General features: G+C 44.1%; 1 non-coding gene across 1 annotated transcript; it reads right to left on the bottom strand.

Moving 5' to 3' along the window:
- Positions 1-9829: 9829 nt before the first annotated feature.
- LOC119002826 (small nucleolar RNA SNORA36 family) lies at positions 9830-9960 on the bottom strand. Its single transcript, XR_005069821.1, has one exon. It is a non-coding gene; the product is annotated as a small nucleolar RNA SNORA36 family (small nucleolar RNA).
- Positions 9961-12031: the final 2071 nt, after the last annotated feature.

Here is a 12031-nt window from a genome sequence, read left to right as displayed (position 1 = left end):
TTACCAGAACATACGTCCACTGATGGACTTTTGGGTTGTTTTGGAGACTCTGCTTTGACTCTGATTGAAGCAGGGCCTGTTGCAGGGCTCTGGGCAGAGGGCAGGACCTGCCACAGGTTCAGAAAGGCTCCCTTGGGCTGCTGTAGGAGAACAGAGAGGGAGACACCTGTCGGGGTTGAGAGCAATCATCCAGGCAAGAGACTGTGGCACCTGAAATCGAGTGCTAGCAGTGGAGACACTGGCCCTCCAGCACCTGTCTGGGCAGGATGATCTGGAAGCCAGGAGGGGAATGGAGGGTGGGTCAGGCAGCCTGCAGGGCAGCCCTCCTATCTGCTTGGTGAGGCCTCCAGTTGGTGGTCACTGTGTTCACAGCCCTGCTGGGTCTCTGAAGTGCCGGGCTGCCATCTGGGCACAGAGGAGAGGCCTCCTTGCACAGCAGGAACAGCAGGGGACACAGGAAAAACAGAACCCTTTATTACTCAAACAGGAAAAAACTGTGAGCTGAAAAGCACATCCCAAGTAGAGAAACGAGAGCCCCATGCTCCAGCCTCTGGCTTCAGTGGTGAGGGGTGGCCAGCGGGGCACCCTCCTCCTGCCAGCCGTTGCAAAGACCTAACCATCCCCAGCTGCCATCTGGGCTGAGTTGACCCTGGAGGTTCTTGGTGGCTGTCTTAGGGACACATTTCAGGCTGCTTGGCTCTTACCACCTTGGGCTTCCTGCATCCCAGTGTCAGAAGGGGTGGCATCCAGCATAAGGCTTTACCTTTATGGTCCCTGGCAGAAGCAAGTAAAGAGCCGTCTTTCCAGATTAGCCAAGGAACATATGAACATATATGCATAGCCCGTGTTGTCTCAGACAGACAACAATGTGGAGAAGGCCAAGGGGCGGGGCCTGGGTAGAAAGGGGCTAAGAGGGAGAATGGGAGCCATCTGTAACAGTGTCAACAATAAAAACAAAGAAGAAGACAACTAGGAGATGTCACAGGAAAGAAGAGCTGTCTTCCCATCCTGTCAGCACATCCAGGTTGCTGGTCCTCGGAAACAGTTCTGAGCACAGTACACAGCAGTCCCACCTCCTGCCGAGGAAGGCTTCCAGTGCCAAACTGTTGAGTGTGGAGGGCATGCTGAGAATGACTGCATCTGCGGGGAGGGGTGCTGAAAGTTTCTGGGGAACTGACTTCCTGCCCATTTGGAAGCCCATAATGTGGACATCTCAGAGGTAGAGCCCAGGAAAATGTGAAGTTTGGCAGGCTTGTCCTTCATAGAGACCTTCCTTTCTTCTCAGTCTTCGGTGCTCCTGGTGTAGGGAGGCAGCCACTCGCTTCTCCTCCCTCCCTGCCTCAGACTGACAGGGTTGGCTTGCATAAGGTAATCTATGTTTGTCTCTTTATGGGGCAGTAATGATGTCAACAGGAAGTACGAGCACAGCAGCCAGGCACAGGGGAAGCTTGGGTATGGGAACAGGATGCCGTGTGTTTGGGCAAGTTGTTTAACCTGTCTAGTCCCTCATCTGTGAAGGGGATACCCCTGCAGGGTACTGGCTCTCACACAAACAGCACAATGCCCAGCGCACAGCTGGTACTCAATCAATACTCTTATGCTGATGATTGTGTTCGCTTCCTTCAGGCCCCACCCGGTCTGTGCCCTGTTCTTCTAAGTCGTGCAGCACAAATGTGTGACCCCAGTTTAGCACGTGCCATGCAAGGCCTTTCATTCTCTGCTCATGGTGACTCAATTATTTAATCCTTAAGACAGGCCTGTCACCCCATGCTAGAAATGAGGAAACTGAGGCATGATTCACTAATATGCTGGAAATCACACACCTGTAAGTGCTGGAGACAGGACTGAACCCACGCAGCCTGGTCCCAGGCCTCTGCTCATATACACTCTGCTCTGCTGCTCAGCAAGGAATGAAAGTGGAAACAAAAAGGGGTTGGAATAGAGGCTGGGAAGGGGGCAGCCTCCTGATAGGGGCTGCTGAAGGAAAGGAGACCAGATCATCTGGTCAAGCATTCAGTGGCCTGTAAGTGTGCCTTGATGCACACACACACACACACACACACACACACACACACCTTCCTTTCTTGGAAGGAGAAGCTGTGAGTGTGGCAGCTCTTTCCCTCAGGGAAGTATGCGTGGCCCATCCGTGCTGAGCCTCTCATTTCTCGTAGGATTCTCTCCTTGACAGTCTGCAAAATGCCAGCCTTCCCACACACACACAACAGAAGTGACTCATCAGGGACCCCAGAGATGACATGGAGACAGAGAGATACATGGGGATACAAGATGGCAGAGACAGAGAGAGAGAGGTAGGTGGCTTGGTAAAGGAAGAGCCATTGTTCCTCTCCCCTCCCCCGGCAGTGGACATTGTTGCCAGGCTGTGGGGTGTCTGCAGCCTGGTACCCTTTCTGCTTAGCCTGCCCAGGGGCCACCCTTCTGCCCAGGGGCCACCCTTCTGCCAGCAGGGGGTCATCCCATCACCAAAGCCGAGACACCAGCCAGGGGGTGTGATGTGCCTTCTGGAGTCTCTGGCAAGCTGGCAAGTGGCAGAACACAGTTGTCAAAAAGTACTTCTCCCTGAAGAGGTGCGACTTCCTAAATGGGTTACTAGAATTTCTGATTTTAATTCTGACAAAAAAATGCCATATTTGCACCATTTTGAGATAGGTACTCCTAGCTATTTTAGAAAAAAACCCACAAAACTTTCTTCTGCACTTTCTTTTATGCATGGGGGAATTTTAACAGCCAAGCTATTGCAAGAGGCTCCAGTATGCTAGGGGCAAGGCTTTCATTTTGTAAAACCAGCGACAAAATAACAAAATGAGGACGGTGAACAAGGCTTAAACTACTGTGGCCATAGTCACCTCACTGGCATTAGGATGTCCCCCACGTTGCATCTCATGGGAATAACACTCTCTGACACTCCCCATTCACTGTGACCTTCGGGATAAAGTCCCAGAGTTTCAGTTTATGTGTCCCTAAAAATCATGACAAGGATCAAATGAGATATGTATAATAACCCAGTGAAAACTATAAAGGTTAACACGCAAGGGAGGTAACACTATTTTTCTTTTCCACTTGTTTTTCTTGTTAGTGGAAAATAATATCCAAAGTGATACGTGGCAGTCTTTACTTTGGTTGGCAATTTGGACAACTCAGTGCAAAAATATATAATAATACATTTATGTAATCAGCACCACTGGTTAAGAAAAATCACCCAAAGCTTGACTTTGGATATTGTGCTAGACAGTATGACTCATCGACTCGTTAAGGGAATGAAGCTCAGCTTACCGTATTCACTTTTGATTGGGACCTGGACATTTTATGACTCTCTCAAACTTAAAGATTAATGAGTAGATGGCAAATAAGGAGCAATGCTTTTCTTTTATGAACAGCAGAGAAGACCACACCAAAGCATACTGTGAAAGTTCCTTGGAGGGCAGTGGTTCTCAGAGTACAGCCCCCGGACCAGCAGCAGCAGCAGCAGCAGCATCACTGGGGAATGTTTAAGAAACGCACCCTGTACCCACAAAAGCACAGACTCTGGGGGTGGGGCCCAGTACCCAGGGCTCCTCTGTACCCAAGGTACCCAAGGCTCCCAGTACCCAAGGCTCTCGAGCCACTGTGGAAGGCTCGAGAGCCACTGTGCTGTATAGGACGACGATGCAGTTTCCGTCTGATTAGCAGATTTTGTGTCATCAGGCCTTTCTTTCCCACTAACTATAAAAATTCCATTTTCCCATGTGATCTTTTGACCTATCTTTATCTTCCTGCTGGATCCCTTGAATGACTTGAACAATACTTTGATGTGCTTACTACCTATTTACACCAGAATTATGTTTTCTCACATTTTAAAAATTATGCTCCTATGCCAACATCAAAGGAAACACATTAGCTTTCTTTTTCCATTTGTGACACCAGCTGTGTGCTGAGCTAGACCTCTGTCACCCTCAGTAGCCTCCCAGGGGCCCGTGGACAGCCATCTGGTGTTTGAGGGATGTTCCATGTTAATGATCTCTCCTCTTCAGGGTAGAAAAGCCGGGAACTCACTTTCCCACACTCCCCTTCCACGACAGTATGGATATGTGAACAGGTTCCACCAACTGGGTGTGCCTGTGTGACACAGCTTCAGAAAAAGGGGGTGGTGTAATCAAACAAATGGAGGGTTGGCTGCCTGCTACAACAAAAGCCAAACTTGTGAGGCCAGTATTCAGGTGCCATGTGACCTGGGAGAGTGGTGGACTCCTGTCTCGAAGCCTGTCTCTCCTTCCTGCTCTAGCCCAAGCTTCTTATAGGGATAGGGAAGGGAGGGCTTTCTCTTATCCAATTGTCTTTCTAGCTTTTGGTGTGCTCAGGCCCTATCCATTCATCTTACTAGTTTTTGGTGCACTCAGTGTAAGAACCTCCCCCTGCTGCCATCTTGGCCAACAGGTGAAACTCTCCCAGCTCTGATGGTAACAGTAGGGGATGGGGAAAGCATTTTCTTGGAGCATTTTCTGATGAAGGTAACTGTGGAGAGCTTATGACTCTGGCCTCCTAGGGTTTTGGTGGTTTTCTTTTATGCTTAAGCAAGGTGCTGTGTGTTTCATTATTTGTAACTGCAGAGTGACATAGATGTAAAAAAAAGGAAGAAAATTTTTGTTTATATAGCTTTCTTCTTCCTTGTCTTTACAAAACTCAAGATAATTTTCATGACAAGAGATAGTCAGGCAATACGTATTATATCACATCTGACTGAGAAGAAATTTGGCTGGGGGGGCCACATCTTAAATTTGCATAAGTGATGTGCGGCAGCCACTGCCTGTGGATGTCTCTCTGAGATTTGAAGCCCCCACTGTGCACTCAGGGGCACCTTGAACATGCATCGAGATGCCGGGAGGGCCTTATACCATTTGCAATCTCTGTGGCTGCGGTGGCTTCAACTGTGGACAGAAATGTGCCTGGGTACTGGTCTGTGACCCAGGTGGACCGAGTTGATTACTAGAATGGTTATATCGGTGATCCTGAACCTTTCACATGGCCCAGTTCTCTGCATTGAGTTGTGCATATAGCCTGCTCCTTCTGTTTGCAGCTCTCACACAAGTTGACAAGCTCTTAACATGGGTAAATGTCATTATTTACTTACTCTATAAGTAAGTAAATTTATATATATTTAAATATATATAAATTTGTATATATTTAAATTGATTTACTTACTCCTTACTTTATACCTGGGATGCCCAATATAGTAGCCCATACCCATGTTTGGTGATTGAGCACTTGAAATGTCACTTAGTGTGACCGAAGAACTGAATTAATCGACATTGAAAAACTGATGTTCATTCACTTATTGGAAGACTTTTAAGTATGTTAGGAATTATGTGGGTGTGTGAGTCTTCTTCCCTTCCTCCTCCTATTTCACATATACTTGGTTTCTTGAAGCTGTGCCTCAGCTCATGAATAGTCTATTTCCTTTGTTCGTCTTTTGATATCTTCCATATTTCTACCTACCATTCTCAGTCTTTCCTCCACTTTCTTGAACATATAGAATGTATTTACAGCAGCTCTTATAATGTTCTTGTCTTTTAAATCTATTGTGTGTTTTATTTTGGGGTCTTTCACTATTGATCTTTCTCTTTATTATAGGTTGTATTTTCCAGCTTCTTCTCATACGTGGCCATTTTTGATTGAATGCCAAACATTGTGACTTTTACTTTGTTTGGTTGCTCTTTTCCCTCTTTCCTTTTCCCCCCTTATATTTGTACTCCTTAAATATCTTTTCCTTTTGTTTTGGATCATGGTCAAGTGACTGGAAGCAGTTTGATCCTTTCAGGCCTTTATGCTGTATAAGAATGACCAGATCAGTCTTATTCTAGGGCTGCTCTGCCTGCATGTGGGCTCCACACCCCTCTGAGTGCTCTCCTTGGTGCCTGTGCATCGTAGGCTTTCTTGGCTCTTGCAGGTGGGAACAGGAACTGTTTTCAGCCCCAAGTAACTCCGGGAATATTTTACCTGCTCCTTTCTGGCAGTTATTTCTCTTGCCTTAGGTTTACTGATATGTCTACGCCGGCCAGTAAGCTGAAGACTTGAGGGGATCACCTGCAGACTTCTGGAACACTCTTTCTGCAGCTCCTCTCTTTGCTGGTGGTCTGTCCTGTGAATTCTAGGCAACTTTATATCCCCACATCCCCAGCTTAGGGATGTCATTGTTCTCTGATGGGTTGACTGGCCAACCTTTCACGCTTGCCCAGGATGGAGGGATCCCCCATACCTAGACTGAAAACTCCAGAGGCCCTGCTCTGGTTCCCTCTCCTTGTGCTGGATTCTCAGATGCTCTCCAGCTGGGAAGCTGTGACAGTCAGGGCACATCAATTTTATTTCCTTTCTATCAGGGAACACCGCTCTGCACTTCCTGGTTCCAGTCTTTGGAAACCATTGTTTCTTATATTGTGTCTGGTGGTGGTTGTTGTTCACAGCAGGAGGCCAAATCTGTTCCTGGATCACCATCACAGGGCAGGGGGCGGGGCGAAATGGAAGTCCTCCAGTCCAGGAGCATTTGATGGAATTACTGATATTTTGTATTTGGGCCTGTAGTCAATCATTCTGTTATTTGATTTTTGTTTGTTCTTTCTGATTTTTGTTTCTCTTTTCTCTTTCCTGCCTTATTCTGCATTATTTTTATAATTCTATTTTAAGTTATCCATTGACTTTTTAGCTATGCTGCTTTGCATTTTTATTAGTGTCTGCTAGGGGTTATAATATCAATCCTTATCTTTTATAACCTACTGAAATTTAATATTGTATCACTTTACATAAAACATGGAACTCTCATAAACTCACAAGTGCATTGACTGCTCCTTCCTGTCCTTTGTGTCGTATGTATCATGTCTCTCTATATTATAACCCCCTTTTCTTTATCTGTTTAGCTGCTATAACAGAATACCATCAGAAGGATAGCTTAAAAACAACTGTGAGAAATTTATTTATCACAGTTCTGGAGGCTGGGAAGTCCAAAGGCAGCAACAGAAGTCCAAAGGCAGTGTCTGGTGAGGGCCCACTTCCCAATTCATGGACAGCCGCTTCTCTGTCCTCACATGGCAGAAGTGGGAGAGAGTGCTTTGTGGTCCTTTTATGAGGGCACTAATCCCATGGATGAGGGCTCTGCCCCATGTACCAGTCATCTCCTAAATGCCTCACTTCCGAACTTCATCACGTTGGGAGGTAGGTTTCAACATGTGAATTTAGATGGGACACAGACATTTGCTTTACGGTACCCCTGAAGACAATGTTATAATTTTTGGTTTAAATAGTCATACGTATTTTAAGTATACTAAGAGAAAAATAAACTTTTATGCTTACCCAGAAAATTGCCACTTCTGACTATCTTCATTTCTTTCTGAATATCCAAATATCCCTCTGGTCCCGTGTCATTTCTTTTCTTTTTAAAAATATAGCTGGTATAGAATATTATATTAGTTTTAGGTATACAATTAAGTGACTTGGCATTTTCATTCCTTACAACATTATTACCACACGAAGTCTAGTTATCCTCTGTCACTATGCACACTTATCACAATCTTATTGACTATATCCCCCTTTCTCTCCCTCCCCTCCCCAACCCTGGGCAACCATCAGGTGGATCTCTCTGTCTATGAGTCTGTTTTTATTTTGTTTGATCATTTGCTTTGGTTTTTTGTGGTTTTTTAGATTACACATATAAATGAAACCACACAGGATTTATCTTTCTTTGTCTGACTCCATTTACTTAACATAATACCCTCTAGTCCATCCATGTCCCAAATGGCAAGATTTTATTCTTTTTATTGCTGAGTAATATTTTATGGAATATATATACACCCTTTTCTTTCTCCCCCCAACCCCACCATAGGCCAAGAGGTAAATGAATAGAGTAATGCTTTCTTTTTAAAAAATTAAAAATATATTTTATTGGTTATGCTGTTACGGTTGTCCCAATTTTCCCATTTGCCCCCTTGATGTGGTACCCCCATTCCATCCAGCAATCTCCTCTTTTAGTTCATGTCCATGGATCATACATATAAGTTCTTCGATTTCTCCATTTCCTATACTGTTCTTAACATCCCTTTGTTTATTTTGTACCTTCCAATTTGCACTTCTTAATCACTGCACCTTTTTCCCCATTCTCTCACTCCCCTCTACCAGCTGATAAACCTCAAAATGTTCTTCATATCTATGATTCTGTTCCTGTTCTGTTTGTTTGCTTAATTTGTTTTTTAAATTCAGTTGTTGATAGTTGTGCATTTATTGCCATTTTGATGTTCATAGTTTTGATCTTCTTTTTCTTATTATGTGGTTCCCTTTGACATTTCATGTAATAATGGCCTGGTGGTGGTGAACTCCTTTAGCTTTATCTTGTCTGGGAAGCACTTTATCTGCCCTTCCATTCTGAATGATCACTTTGCTGGATAGAGTAATCCAGCTTTGTAGTACTTTGCTTTTCATCATTTTGAATACTTCTTGCCAGTCCCTTCTTGTCTATAAAGTACCTTTTGAGAAATCAGCTGTCAGTCTTATGGGAACTCCTTCGTAGGTAACTGTCTGCTTTTCTTTGGCTGCTTTTAAGATTCTCTGTTTATCTTTAACCTTTGACATTTTAATTATGATGCATCTTGGTGTGATCCTCTTTGGGTCCAACTTGTTCAGGACTGTGCTTCCTAGACTTGTATATCTATTTCCTTTACTAAATTAGGGATGTTTTCTTTCATTATTTTTTAAAATAAGTTTTCAATTTCTTGCTCTTCATCTTCTCCTTCTGGCACCCCTATGATTTGGATGTTGGCATGTTTGGAGATGTCCCAGAGACTCCTTATTCTCTCCTAGTTTTTTTGTTGTTGTTGTCGTTGTTGTTCTGTTTTGTTTTGAACTCTTTTTTCTTTGTGCTGTTCTAATAAAATGCTTTCTTCTTTCTTATGTTCCAAATCATTGATTTTAATATTGGCTTTATCCCCTCCACTGTTGGTTTCCTGTGGATTTTTCTTTTTTCATTTAATGCAGCCTTCATTTCTGCTTGGGTCTTTTTTATGTTGTTGCAGTATTCAATGAGTTCTTTGAGCATCCTGATCACTAGTATTTTGAACTCTGAATCTGATAGGTTGGTTATCTCTGTTTCATTTAGTTCTTTTTCTGGGGTTTTGTTCTGTTCTGTTCTTCCATTTGGGTCATATTTGGGGAGTGCTTGGGGAGTGCTCAAAGAGGGGACAATGCTGCTGCCTGTCCTCTGGAGATTGCCTGAGAAAAAGCTGTCTCCCTGGCACTTGCCCCCTTGCTAGTCACTTCACTTTCTCCCTTTCCCCAGTATGCCACTTGTGCCTTTCCAGCTATTGCCCTAGTGCTGAATCCCAGAGGGTGTGGGACCTAAATCCATGGTGAGCCCTTTAAGAGAAGTCTTTTGAGAACCCTGCAGTTTCTTCTGATGCCCCAATCCCCACTGGTTTTTGCAGCCAGAAGTTATGGAGAATTATTTTCCTGGTGCTGGAACCCTGGGCTGGGTGGTCTAATCGGGGGCTGGGCTTGCTTGCTACCGAGGTATCCCTCTGGATTTTCATCCACCACACATGTATGTGGGACTGCCTGTTCTGCTGTCTCTCCATGCATCTCTGCCCCTCCTACCCATCTGGATGAATGATGAATGTGGCTTCTTTAAATCCTTGGTTGTTGGACTTCCATACAGCTCAGTTTTCTGATGAATTTGGGTGAAATTTGTTTTGTAGTTTAGTTGTAATTTTTGCTGTAGTAGTTTGTTTGGGTTGTTTTTTTTTGGTAGTTTACTTGTAATTTTGTGCACAGAGGCAAAGCATATTTACCTATGCCTCAGTCTTAACTGGAAGTTGGAATAGAGCAATGCTTTCTATCCAATCATCTCCCCTAGCTTGTGTTTCAATATCTCGAAGTTTAGTTAACAGAACGAGAAAGCTGCCTTGAATTAAACTCAACACTTTGGAATATACATCATTTTCTTTATCCATTCATTTACCAATGGACACCTAGATTGCTTCTGTATCTTAGTTGTTATACTTAACATGCAGTGAACACAGGGGTGCATATATCTTTTCAAATTAGTGTTTTGACTTAATTTGGATAAACAAAAGTGGAACTGCTGTATCAGATGGTAGTTCTATTTTTAGTTTTTTGAGATATCTCCATACTGTTTTCCACAGTGGCTACATCAACCTGCATTCCCACTGACAGTGCATGAGGGTTCCCTTTTCTCTATATCCTCACCAACACGTCTTTGTTGACCTTTGGATAATAGCCATTCTTTTTTAAAATATATATTTTATTGATTATGTTATTACAGTTGTCCCATTCCCCCTCTCCATTCCCCTCCATGCTGCACACCCCCTCCCACCCACATTCTCCCCTTTAGTTCATGTCCATGTGTCTTAAGTTCTTTAGCTTTTACATTTCCCATGCTATTCTTGCCCGTCCCCTGTCTATTTTCTACCTACCATCTATGCTGTTTATTCTCTGTAACTGCTCCCCCTTCTCCTGCTCCCACTCCCCTGTTGCTAACCCTCCATGTGATCTCCATTTCTGTGGTTCTGTTCCTGTTGTAGTTGTTTTGTTAGTTTGTTTTTATCTTAGGTGTGGTTAATAACTGCGAGTTTGCTGTTATTTTACTATACATGTTTTTTATCTTCTTTTTCTTAGATAAGTCCCTTTAACATTTCATAAAATAAGGGCTTAGTGATGTTGAACTCCTTGAACTTGAACTTATCTGAGATGCACTTTTTCTGCCCTTCCATTCTAAATGAAAGCTTTGCTGGATAGAGCAATCTTGGATGCAGGCCTTTGGATTTCATGACTAGGAATACTTCTTTCCAGCCCCTTCTTGCCTCTAAGGTCTCTTTTGAGAAATCAGCTGACAGTCTGATGGGAAGTCCTTTGTAGGTGACTGTCCCCTTATCTATTGCTGCTTCTAGGATTCTCTCCTTTATTTTAATCTTGGGTAGTGTAATTATGATGTGCCTTGGTGTGTTCCTCCTTGGGTCCACCTTCTTTGGGACTCTCTGAGCTTCCTGGACTTCCTGGAAGTCTATTTCCTTTGCCAGATTGGCGAAGTTCTCCTCTATTATTTGTTCAAATAACTTTTCCACTTGTTGCTCTTCCTCTTCCCCTTTTGGTACCCCTATAATTCAGATGTTCGAACGTTTAAAGATGTCCTGGAGGTTCCTAAGCCTCTCCTCAATTTTTTGAATTCTTGTTTCTTCATTCTTTTCTGGTTGGATGTTTTGTTCTTCCTTCTGGTCCACTCCATTGATTTGAGTTCCAGTTTTCTTCCCATCATTATTGGTTCCCTGTGCATTTTCTTTCATTTCACTTAGTGTAGCCTTCATTTTTTCATCTAATTTCGGACTAAAATCAACCAGTTCTGTGAGCATCTGATCACCAGTATTTTGAACTGTGCTTCTGATAGGTTGGCTATCTCTTGGTTGCTTAACTGTATTCTTTCTGGAGCTTTGATCTGTTCTTTCATTTTGGCCATTTTTTTTTTTTGGTCTCCATGTGCCTGTTGTGTAATAAGGGGCGAAGCCTTAGGTATTTGCCAGGGCAGGGTAACCCAGTGGCTGGATTGTGATGCTCTATGTGGGGGCGGGAAAGAATATTCTAGAAAGAATAATGGTGCTTGCACTGCTGTCAGACCTCAGTCCCTTCCACCGCTTCTGCCAAGCAAACTGGGCCTCTCTGGTGCTGATTCCCATGTGGGTGGGCTTGTGTACATCCTAGGACTTTTGGGGTCTCTCCAACGAACTCTCCTGTGAAGCTGGGGGTTCATTGCACCTCAAGCCCCACAGGTATTTTCAGTGTTTTGAGACTTTATTTCCTGGTGCTGGGACCCTGGATTGTGCAGTCTGTCTCATTCCCCAGAGACAGACTGCATGATTTATCTGTGCTCGATTGTGGGACCACTGTCTGGTCAGCCAGCTGCCTTGGGCACAGTGCCCCACTTCTCAATCACAACCTTGTTGGGTCTGCCTGTTGCCACCCCCTGCCCAGGGTCTGCCTGCTGCCT

This window comes from Sturnira hondurensis, unplaced genomic scaffold, assembly GCF_014824575.4.
Source record: "Sturnira hondurensis isolate 20B ecotype Veracruz unplaced genomic scaffold, ASM1482457v3 Scaffold0018097, whole genome shotgun sequence".
NCBI classification, from domain to species: domain Eukaryota; kingdom Metazoa; phylum Chordata; class Mammalia; order Chiroptera; family Phyllostomidae; genus Sturnira; species Sturnira hondurensis.
Note: the sequence above shows the minus strand (reverse complement) of the source record. Positions and strands in the feature narration are given on the sequence as shown.